Raw genomic sequence first — 11,577 nt, 5'->3', positions numbered from 1 at the left:
CCAATTATTGGCGATGTTAATTAGTCGTTATCGACTAAGGATGTTTGCGTATGCCTACTTTGTGTTTGCATATGTTGGATGGAATGTTACGTGTTTGGGTTGTACGTGTGCTCGACCTTGATGTTATTACTCGGATATTACGTGTTTGGGTCGTACGTGTGCTCGACCCTGATGTTATTACTCGGATGTTACGTGTTTGGGTTGTATGTGTTCTCGACCCTAATGTTATTACTTGGATGATAAGCATAGGGATATAATTATATAGATATATAAGTATGACTATTATGGTTCATTATGGTCTAACTGTTCATATCCCGTATTATATTTAAACTCTTGGAATGTTTTATATAATGTTGTTTATTAAAACTTGAACTCACTCAGCTCAAGTTGACTTTGTGTGTATGTTAATGTGAGTTTCAGGTTAAGAGGAGGATGCTTACCGCGTGGACGTGCTCGAGACCACTCGATCGGTTGAAGGCATAGCTAGTCGGGAAAATTTAATAGTGAAGACTGTTTATTTTTAAGTTATTACTTAACGCATTTAAATTTGGTTTTGGGTATATTTCTCGGTTTTTTGGAACTTGTTTTAGTGCTTGTGAATTTCCGTCTGATTTTATACTCTAAACTAGTTAAAATGAAATGGGTTGCCTTGAGTTTAAAAGAAAATTTGTTAAGTTTTGGGAATCTTGGCACTTATTATTCCGCTGTTATTTACTCTGAATCGGTTTTAAATAAAACGAAAATTTTCTTGGTTTTAAATTTTTATAAGTTTGTTGTATGATTACCAACTTTAGGATTCCCAGGATTCGGGGTCTTACACCCCTTCCTTTCTCATTATTATTATTATTATTATTATTATTATTATTATTATTATTATTATTATAACTTTCATTTATGTTATAAAACATTATAGGTGACATGCTTGGTAACCATTATCCACATATTGTTACTTAACCATCTTAAGTAACGTTATAGAATGCTATCTTTCAAAATATAAATCATCCATATGATTTATTTATTTCACAAGTACATTGTATTTAGAAACCCTTTCTAAATAACTTAAGTGTTAATATTTATTTGTTATGATCATATTATATATAAACAAATATTGTTGGTGTTTGTCTAGCTTGTTATTGGGTATGACCCGACTTAGATCATGACGTACTAGCCACATCAATAATAATATGTGTCTTGGGCATACCGAGTCCAACAATCTCCCACTTGCACAAGATACATAGAAGATTGATGCAAGTAGAAAATACCGCCTAACTAAGGTTTACTACCCCTAATACGCATGACGAAGTGCCATTCAATAACATTATCCCTTCAAGTCCCCAACTTGAAATGATTTAGGTACATCTATCATTTATCCTTTTGCCTCAGATTTCATGTCATATCCAGAGACACAAAGTGATCATTCTCTGTTGATTTAACTTTCAGGCCTTAGACATCTCACTCTCAACGACTAAGAGGGACAAATCCCCTCTTAACTACATACGTCTCTCACAATCACCTTGTACCATACCTGATCTTAGACTTATGTACTATTATGTTTCATAGCAGTGAAGAACTAAGTCAAAGTACAATATTCGGTGAATATCAAGACCCAATATGTATCTCAGGTCAGAGGATACTATGATATTTTCCTTTACTCAAATTTACTTATGATCAATCACAAGGATTCCATGTAGTAACATTTGAGAGCGGGTCAGTCCAATATTTATAACCTATAGATATCCACAAATCCAAGTTCATAATAGTCTTACCTTCATATTTGTTCCCACAAATATGAGCGACTACGGACATTTAGAATAAGTAACTTATTCACGGATTTAAACCTGCTAAAATGTAACATAACTCAAAATATCATAATCATAAACCATAATCATATGAATGAGTCGAAATAACAATTGTTCCGATATCCAAATACAAAATTCGATCATATCCAATCACTAGAATATCGAAGTCCAAAGGCACAAGTATGACCCTCATGCTTTGGCCTTTCAAGGAGCTTCGTGAGTGGATCCGCAATGTTTTGATCGGTGTGAACTTTGCGAATACATATCTTTCCCTTTTCAACTTCATCCCTTATGTAGTTGAACCTCCGCTCCATGTGCCTCGTTTTTTGATGTGCACAAGGTTCCTTGATTTGCGCAATCGCACCCTCATTGTCACAAAAGATCTTTAGAGGGTCCTGAATGGTACGGACTACCCCTAGGTCGGCAATGAATTTTCTAATCCACGCAGCTTCTTGAGCTGCCAATGAGGCGGCGATGTATTCCGATTCCGTGGTGGACAAAGCTACCACATCTTGTTTTGAGCTCTTCCAAGAGATTGCCCAACCATTCATAACGAAAACATATCCCGATTGTGATCTAGAATCATCTCGATCAGTTTGGAAACTCGCATCCGTGCAACCCTTTACAACGAGTTCCTCCTCACCCGAACCGTATATTAGAAACATGTCCTTAGTCCTTCTAAGGTATTTCAATATACTATTAACCGCCATCCAATGGCTACTTCCCGGATTATGTTGGAATCTACTTGTCATGCTTAAAGCGCATGACACATCCGGTCTAGTGCATACCATTGCATACATGATGGATCCAATAGCCGATGCGTATGAGATTCCATTCATTTTCTCTTGCTCATCCTTTGAGCTTGGACATTGAGATGCACAAAATATTGTTCCTCTTTGAATAGGTACCAAACCTTTCTTACAGTTCTCCATCTTGAACCACTTCAAGATTTTGTCAATGTATGCACTTTGGTTTAAACCTATTAACCGCCTTGATCTATCCGTATAGATCTTTATTCTTAAAATATAGGCGGCTTCACCAAGACCCTTGATAGAAAAACAACTTCCAAGCCATGCTTTTACCCCTTCCATGGTTGGAATGTCATTCCCAAATAGCAGTATGTCATCAACATACAATACTAAGAAGGTAATGATGCTCCCACTAGCTTTCTTATACACACAAGCTTCATCACCATTCTTGATGAATCCAAATTTCTTAACTTCTTCATCAAATCGGTGATTCCAACTTCTAGATGCTTGTTTCAATCCATAGATTGATTTATTTAACTTGCATACTTTGTTAGGATGTTGTGGATCGAAAAAACCCTCGGGTTGAACCATATAGACGTCTTCCTCAAGATACCCATTTAGAAAAGCGGTTTTGACATTCATTTGCCATATCTCATAGTCATAATATGCGGCTATGGCAAATAATATCCTAATAGACTTTATCATTGCTACGGGAGAAAAAGTTTCATCATAATCAACCCCTTGAGTTTGAGTGAAACCTTTTGCTACAAGTCTTGCTTTATAAGTATCCAAGTTTCCATGCATATCGGTTTTCTTCTTGGAAACCCACTTACTTCCAACCGGTTTGGAATTAAGAGGTGGTACAACCAAATCCCATATTTGGTTGTCTTGCATGGATTGCATCTCTATGTTCATGGCTTCAAGCCATTTGTCACAATTGGATTGTGACATTGCATCACGGTATGTGGTGGGTTCATCCGAATCTACCATATAGCATCCATCCATGAAAAATCAATATCTTTCGGGTGGATGGCTAATTCTACCGGACTTGCGAACGTTTTGTGTGTCTTGATCAACCATTTGATCATTTTCAACAACCTTTTGTTGATTGCTAGTATTAACCAAACGTGTATCGGCTTGTGGTTCTCGATCCTCCTCGAGTTCCACCGTTCTACTAGTACCTTCCATAAGGAACTTAGTTTCTATGAACTCCGCCTTTCGCGCAATGAACACCTTTTGCTCATTTGGGTTGTAGAAATAATATCCCATAGAGTCCTTGGGATATCCTACAAAGATAAACTTAATGGATCGACTTTCAAGTTTGTTTTGGGTGTTGTTCTTGACATAAGCCTCATAACCCCATACCTTTAAATATGACAATGATGGAACCCTTCCATTCCATATTTCAAAAGGTTTTTTTCCACTTTCTTGTTTGGGGCCATATTTAGAATACGGGCCGCAGAGAGCAAAACGAAACCCCAAAATGATAGAGGCAATGTGCGTCTAGCCATCATAGATCGAACCATATCCAATAGAGTTCGATTCCTCCTTTCGAACACACCATTATGTTGTGGTGTTCCGGGTGGAGTAAGTTGTGAGATGACCCCACAACTCCTAAGATGATCTCGGAAAGCATCACTTAGGTATTCACCTCCTCTATCCGAACGAAGTACTTTGATGGTTTTATCGAGTTGATTTTGTAATTCACTTTGGAAGACTTTGAACATTTCAAAGGCTTCATCTTTGTGTCTTAACAAGTACACATACCCATAACGAATATAATCGTCGATAAAGGTAATGAAGTATCTTTTACCATTCCTTGTCATTGCCTTAAAGGGACCACATACATCCGAATGTATGATACCCAATAAGTCTTTCGCCCCTTCATTTGTCCCACTAAAAAGGTCCTCGGTCATCTTCCCTAGTAAACAAGACTCACACTTATCAAATGAATCATCTTCACTTGATTCCAAAAGACCATTCTTTTGAAGTGTATATATGCGATCTTTGTTTATGTGACCAAGGCGACAATGCCAAGGATAAGTCTTACTCAAATCCATTTTGAGTCTTTTGGTGCTTGATTGGTACAACATGTTATCAAAGGATGTGTTATCATGAACTAATTCATAAATGCCATTAGACGGCATTGCTTTAAAATAAAAGACATGAAAACATAAATTCCATTGTCCACAAACATTAAATCAAAACCACATTGTCTTAACAAAGAAACGGAGATAATATTCCTAGTCACTAGGAGCATACAAAATGTCTTTTAAAATAACTTCCAAACCATTTGACAATTTTAAAGTGTAGTCTCCTCGGGCTTCGACAACAACCTTTGCTCTATTGCCCATGAAGAGACTTGTATCTCCTTTCTTAAATCGTTCACTTCCTTTGAACCCCTGCAACAAATTGCAAATATGAGTTCCACATCCGGTATCCAATACCCATGTGTTAGAAGAAACAATATTAAGATCAATGTGAATCATGAAAGTTGTACCCGAGGTTTGCCCCGCATCCCTCTTTGCTTTCAACTCTTTGAGATGGGTTGGACAATTCCTCATCCAATGCCCAATCTCTCCACATCCAAAGCATGGATTCTCCGAGCTAACCTTTAGCTTCTTTGGTTTGGGTGGTTCCACTTTTCCTTTTCCTTTGAACTTACTCATGTGTTGTCCCTGCCTTTGGCAACCTTTGCCTTGGGTTCCGGGTGATGCCTTTTCTTATTGCCTCCCTCATTGATTGTGAGAACGGGTAAAATCTTTTTACCCATTCCCGTCTCGGCCGTTTTGAGCATTGCTTGAGGCTCACCAATACTCTTGTCCCACCCATTCATGTTATAATTCATAACAAATGTCTCAAACTTCTTGGTTAGCCCATTTAGGATCAAATCCGAGGCTAACTCTTTTGAGACGGGACAATTAAGGCGCTCGAGACGATCAATGTGGCTTTCCATCTTAAGTACATAAGATGAAACCGATTGGGTTTCTTCCATACGGCATGCATGAAGCGCTCGAACCGTTTCGAAGCGTTCCACCTTAGCTTGTGGTAAGGAACATTTCCTTAAGTTGGGTGATCTTGTCGTATGCCCCATGAAGTTCAAAGTCCTTTTGAATCTCGGGAATCATAGTTCTGAACATGAGGAAAGAAACTTGCACCGAATCCTCATTGTGCTTTACCCAATTGTCATGGTTTTCGGCATCGTCAACGTTAGGTTCATCAGGAATAGGCTCGTCTATTACATAGTATTTCTTTTCTTCTTGAGAACGATTCTCAAGTTTTGATACCAATCCATAAAGTTGGTATAGTTTAGACGATCCTTATCGAGAATAGATCTTAGTGATAGGTTGTTAACGGGTGGAATAATAACGTTAGGTGGATGTTGATTGCGGCCATCTACAAACATAACAAAGCTCAATTTTAGTATTTTCGATATCAATTATTTTAATCTTTAATACCCTTTGTGTCTCCAAGACAATTAATGATTAAAATCTAGAACCCAACGTTACATTCAAATAGTAGTTAGGTGACCTTTATCCTACTATTTAAGTTAACAAGGTAGTCAACGCCTGACGATTGCAACCCTTTGCAACTTCTAGTTTGATGGGATCGGTTAAACATCTTATGTTTAGTCGGCATGTATAATCCCATCAACACCATTGTACACCATGCTTCGGTGACCCTATTCACATGGTTTCCAATTTAAGTCGTTCTACTTACACACACGTGTGAATTTACACATACAAGTGGCTAGGTGACCTTTATCCCACACATATGGCAAACCCACCTCAAACTCACAAGTTTCCTCTAATGCGGTTAGGTGACCTTTATCCCACACCGAGTTCCCAAGTGATCCGAGTGTCGTATAAAAGGATGGTGGTCAACTTATTTTATAAAAGGGATTTTAGTTTTCAAAATTCTAGATTGGAAAACTTTTTATGTACCTTTCATTTGCATGCATTCAAATGTATGATACTTAGTTGAAAAACCCATTTTTCAAAGTTCCTATTAATAAAACCCATTTTATTATGAAATTATTAGCCATTTAATAAAACCAATTTTTATTACCTAATGATTTCTAAGGAACCAATTTTATGCTAGTTGTTGATTTTAAGTGGTTAACAATCCAAATTGTAATAAAATACACAAAATTAAATCAACCACACAAGCATAAAACATTCAACCACAAGTTCATAATCATAGCCTCCTAATGTTGACTACACTTGTTGACCGAAGACAAGTGTGTCAAAAAGTCTCTCCTAAGGGACCCGAAAGGACATGAGCTTGTGTCGATGAACTCCCACTTGATCCCGCATCAAAATGCTCCAAGTGTTCACCCCCGTGTTGTGGTCTCCTTCATTTTATTTGGGCCTCCTTCCTTGCATCTTCTTTTACAAAATATATCCTAATACATTTTTCTCTAGTAAAAGAAATGCATCTAATCTACTTATTATTACAAACCAATTGAAATAAATAAATAGATTACAAACCCAAATAAATATTACAACCATATTGAATGAACAAACAACCATTTGAATGAACAAATATATCAACACAATCATTCGACCAACACAAGGCCATGGCTAGGTTATGAACATCTATTACTTATCCAAATATGCAATAACACAAGACTCAAATGGTTCCCCTTGGACCCTAAAACTTTAGGCCAAACTTGACAAAACCAAAAGTTCTGGGTTTTGTCCAAACAACACAATTAATCATCAAAATGCCTTAGTTTTTCAAGATTACCACATGCATGTAAAGTATAACCTTGAAAAATCATGGGGTAACCAAAACCCCTAAAATTTTCGGCCATATGGTAAACCATAAACCCGAAAATTTTCGGGTCTATTGAAGCATGCATCCGTATAAGCGGCTCTTGATGCCATTGTTGGGTTTTAACAAGATTATCAAAGTCATAAAATCCCTATTTTATGAAAAATGCAGTGGAAATTAGTTTTAAATCTTGTTAATTTGATATGTATAAAACCAATTTTACACATGCAAAACCAAGCCCAGATCCAAATACGAAATACATATTATCAAACATATGCATGTCACTATAAGTCCATGCATGTAAAAGCTACCTTTCAAATCCAAGAATGAGGAAGGAGATGATGTTCAAGAAGGGAAGAACTTGAATATGAAGCTCCTCAAGCTAGCATACCCCAAGCTTTCCAACAAACACCACTTGTAGCTAGGATTTTCACTTGACAACACTTCTTGGTTCCTTTTTCCTTGGCCGTCCAAAGAGAGGAAGAGAGGGAAAGTGAGTAGAGGATTTATCCTCTATTGTGTTTTCTTGTACTTGTGTTCTAACTCTTGGCCGTCCAAGAGAGAAAAGAGAAGAGAGGATTTTTCTTCTCTTGTGTTGTATGTGTGTATGTGAGATTGAGAGAAAGAGTGCATAATAAGCCTTTCAAATGGCACCTCCCTTTTAACCAATAAAATGCATTGCATGTACCTACTATTAGAGATGGCCAAAAAAACCGGTTGGGGAACCGGTTTACCGGTTTAAACCGGAAACCGGTTTTTACGAAAACCGGTTTTTAAAAACCGGTTTGACCGGTTTAGAAACCGCCGGTTCGTCTTTCGGTTACAAGTTCTAGATCCAAAACCGGTTAACGAACCGGTTAATGGAAAAACCGGTTTTTTTTATTAACCGGTTATGGAAAAACCGGTTAACCGGTTTATAAAAAAACCGGTTTATAACGGCTATATGCCCGTTTTTTTTGTTTTTGGACCGTTTTTTTTTTTTTACCATTTTACCCCCACAAACATCTATATATAGTTTAGGTTGGGTATTGGTTAGATCACACTCGATTATACAACTCCAAACGCTCTAAACGTTTATTTCATACGCGATTATTTTGTTATCTCACGCTCAATTATACCACATTACCACTCCATACGCTCTTATTTCGTAGTCGTTTATTTCATACTCGAGTATACCACTCTTATTTCGTAGTCGATTATCATGGCCTCCCAAAGTGCTGCTTCATCCGTCAACATGGGTGCCTCGAACACGGGAGAAACGGTCGTTCGGGTCATCCCCACGAAACGAAACCATGATGTTTGGCAACATTTCGACCTATGCGAAATGTCTAACGGTAGCCAAAAAGCGCGATGCAAACATTGTTTGAAGTTTTATGGCAAAGATGCAAACTCCAGTTTAAAAGCGCATGTACAAAGGCCCTTTTGCAAGGCCTTGAAGGACGAATCGGGAAGTAGTTCGCAGCCGGAGATGACGAATCAAGGAGCGGTGTTTACGTACGACGTTGAAGCGGTACGTCAACAGTTTTCAAACTTTGTGATTCAACAAACACTTCCTTTCAACCACTTCGACAACCCTCAATTCACGGAGATGATGCAAAACTATGTTCAACCACGCTACCAACACGTAAGTCGTTCGACCCTTAGAAGAGATTATCTTAAAGCATGGAAAAACGCTAAATCCGAACTAATTTCATACTTTTCAAACTTACAAACTGGTGTAAACTTAACAACGGATGTGTGGTCGGTACCTCATGGTTCGCCCGACTCATACATTTGTGTGACGGCTCATTGGGTTGACCCCGAGTCGTGGCAAATGATGAAACGAACCGTTGCGTTTCAATTGTTTGATTACCCGCACACGGGTAGAAATATTTTTCAAATCTTGGATAAAGTCATTCGACAATACAAGATTGAACATAAAATCTTTTCAATTTCGTTTGATAACGCGTCCAACAATACGGCCGCGGTTGGCCATTTAAAATTAAAGTATAAACCTATTTGTGATGGAGCGTTTTTTCATAGCCGATGCATTGAACATATTATCAACTTGGCCGTGCAAGATGGATTAAACGTGATCGAAACGCAAAGAAACAATTTTAAAAGAATGTTACGAGATGTTTTTAGCAACAATAAAACATTTTCAAGATACAAAAAATTGTGTAGAAGCTAATTGTCAATGGTTGGGGCCAAATTGGGATTGTCCAACAAGATGGAACTCGACTTGTAATATGTTTGAGAAAGCCATCCAACAAAAAGAATCATTAATTGCGTTTCATCAAATTTTGTCAAGTAGGGGTAAATGTGCACCGTACGATCCTAGAAACTGGTTATTGATTGAGATCGTTACGGAGGTCCTTCAAATTTTTAAATCTTGCACAACTAGTTTATCCGGGGTTTACTATCCAACAAGCCCCATTGCTTTACCAAAAATTGCTGTCATGTGCACAAAGTTGAGTGAACTTCATTGTAGGGGTGCACCTTATTTTGATATGGGTGTAAAAATGAAAGAAAAATTTAGAAAATATTTTCAAGAACTACCCGCTGTTTTGACATGTGCTGCTGCGTTAAACCCTTGCATCAATGTTGGTGGTGTTGAAGCTTTAATAGAAAAAATTTGTGATGAGCTAGGGTTAAACGACGATCAAAACCCCTATTATAGCCAAACTTTAAAGAATGCTTTCAACACCACCTTGTCAAACATGTATGATGTCTACCTTACAAAATACGGGTCGTCTTCCCAAATTCATGACTCGTTAAGAGCTGTTGCCCAATCCCAATCCCAAACCGACCTTGAAATGGGGATGTACTACATGATTTGGGAAGACGCCGGTAAACGTCAAAAGGTAAACACCCCAAGCAGTGAACTTGGAAGGTATGGTGGTACCAACTTTGTGAAACACATGACTCCGGATGAATTTAGAAGTCTTGATTTGCTGGCTTGGTGGAGAGGTAAGGAGGATGAGTTTCCGATCCTCGCCGCCATGGCCAAAGATTTACTAACGGTCCAAGCTTCCACGGTAGCTTCGGAGTCTGCTTTTTCTGTTTCTGGCAGAGTTATATCGATTAGGAGGACTCGACTCACTGCACCAGCTATAGAGATGTCGATTTGCTACAAGGATTACTTGGACTCTTTAGATAGGGCACAACATCAACGCTCACTCGAGGGGGAAATGGAGTATGAAGCGGGCTTGTATGAAGACGAGGTCAATGAAGGACACACTCAACCAATGACCGATGAAGAAGCCGCGTACGACGATTATCTAAGAAATAGCTCGGGATCGGGTAGCGAAGAAAATTAGTTAAAGAAACAGCAAACATGGAGGCAAATCATGAGTAAGAAACAGCAAGTTGTTCATGTAATCGTGTCTAAGCATTCTTTTTCCTAATATGTGCTCTTATTTACTTGTTGATTTGGATTTTTCTAATTTAGTTAAAGAAACAGCAAACATGGAGGCAAATCATGAACAAACTGCGATTGGGAACAACAGGAGCATCTGCTAGTTCACGATTTAATGTTTGTATTTTTGAGTTAAATCATGAACAACAGTTCTTGGCAGAGATTTCTTCAGTGTTAATGATTTAATGTTTGTATTTTTGAGTTACGAATATGCGATAACGATTTAATGTTTGTATTTTTAATGTAAAAACTATAAATGAAAGTTATGTGTTTTTAATCTTTGGTTTGTTGAAAACACATTCACCAACACACACTCATACTCATCTTCCAAGCAAAGAACCCTAACAACGAAAGCAAAGAATGGCTTCGGTCAGTCCGTTTTGCCTTGTAGTTACCGTTTTACCTTGTAGTTACCGGTTTGTTTATATTGTGAAAAAATAATGGTCTTCATTAAGTACAAAATATAAAAAACAAATATTCGTATTTGAAACAGCGAAATTTAAAAAAAAAAAAAAAAAAACCGGTTAATAAAAAAAACCGGTTAATAAAAAAAACCGGTTAATAAAAAAACCGGTTTATTAACCGGTTCTAACCGGTTTCTAAACCGGTCCTAACCGGTTAGACCGGTTAGGGTTTTGACAGCAAAAAACCGGTTATTAACCGAACCGGTTTTTTTCCGGGCCAAAAAAAACCGGTCCGGTTAATAACCGAACCGGTTTATTAAAAAAAACCGGTTTGTGCACCTCTACCTACTATATAATTTATAATAATAAAATAATAGGAGAGAACAAGAGAAAGGGCGGGGGCTTCCTTTCTAATTATTATTATTATTATTATTATTATTATTATTATTATT

This window comes from Bidens hawaiensis, unplaced genomic scaffold, assembly GCF_021521415.1.
Source record: "Bidens hawaiensis isolate Kalapana, Puna unplaced genomic scaffold, B.hawaiensis_p1.1 tig00037205_1, whole genome shotgun sequence".
Classification (NCBI taxonomy): domain Eukaryota; kingdom Viridiplantae; phylum Streptophyta; class Magnoliopsida; order Asterales; family Asteraceae; genus Bidens; species Bidens hawaiensis.
Note: the sequence above shows the minus strand (reverse complement) of the source record.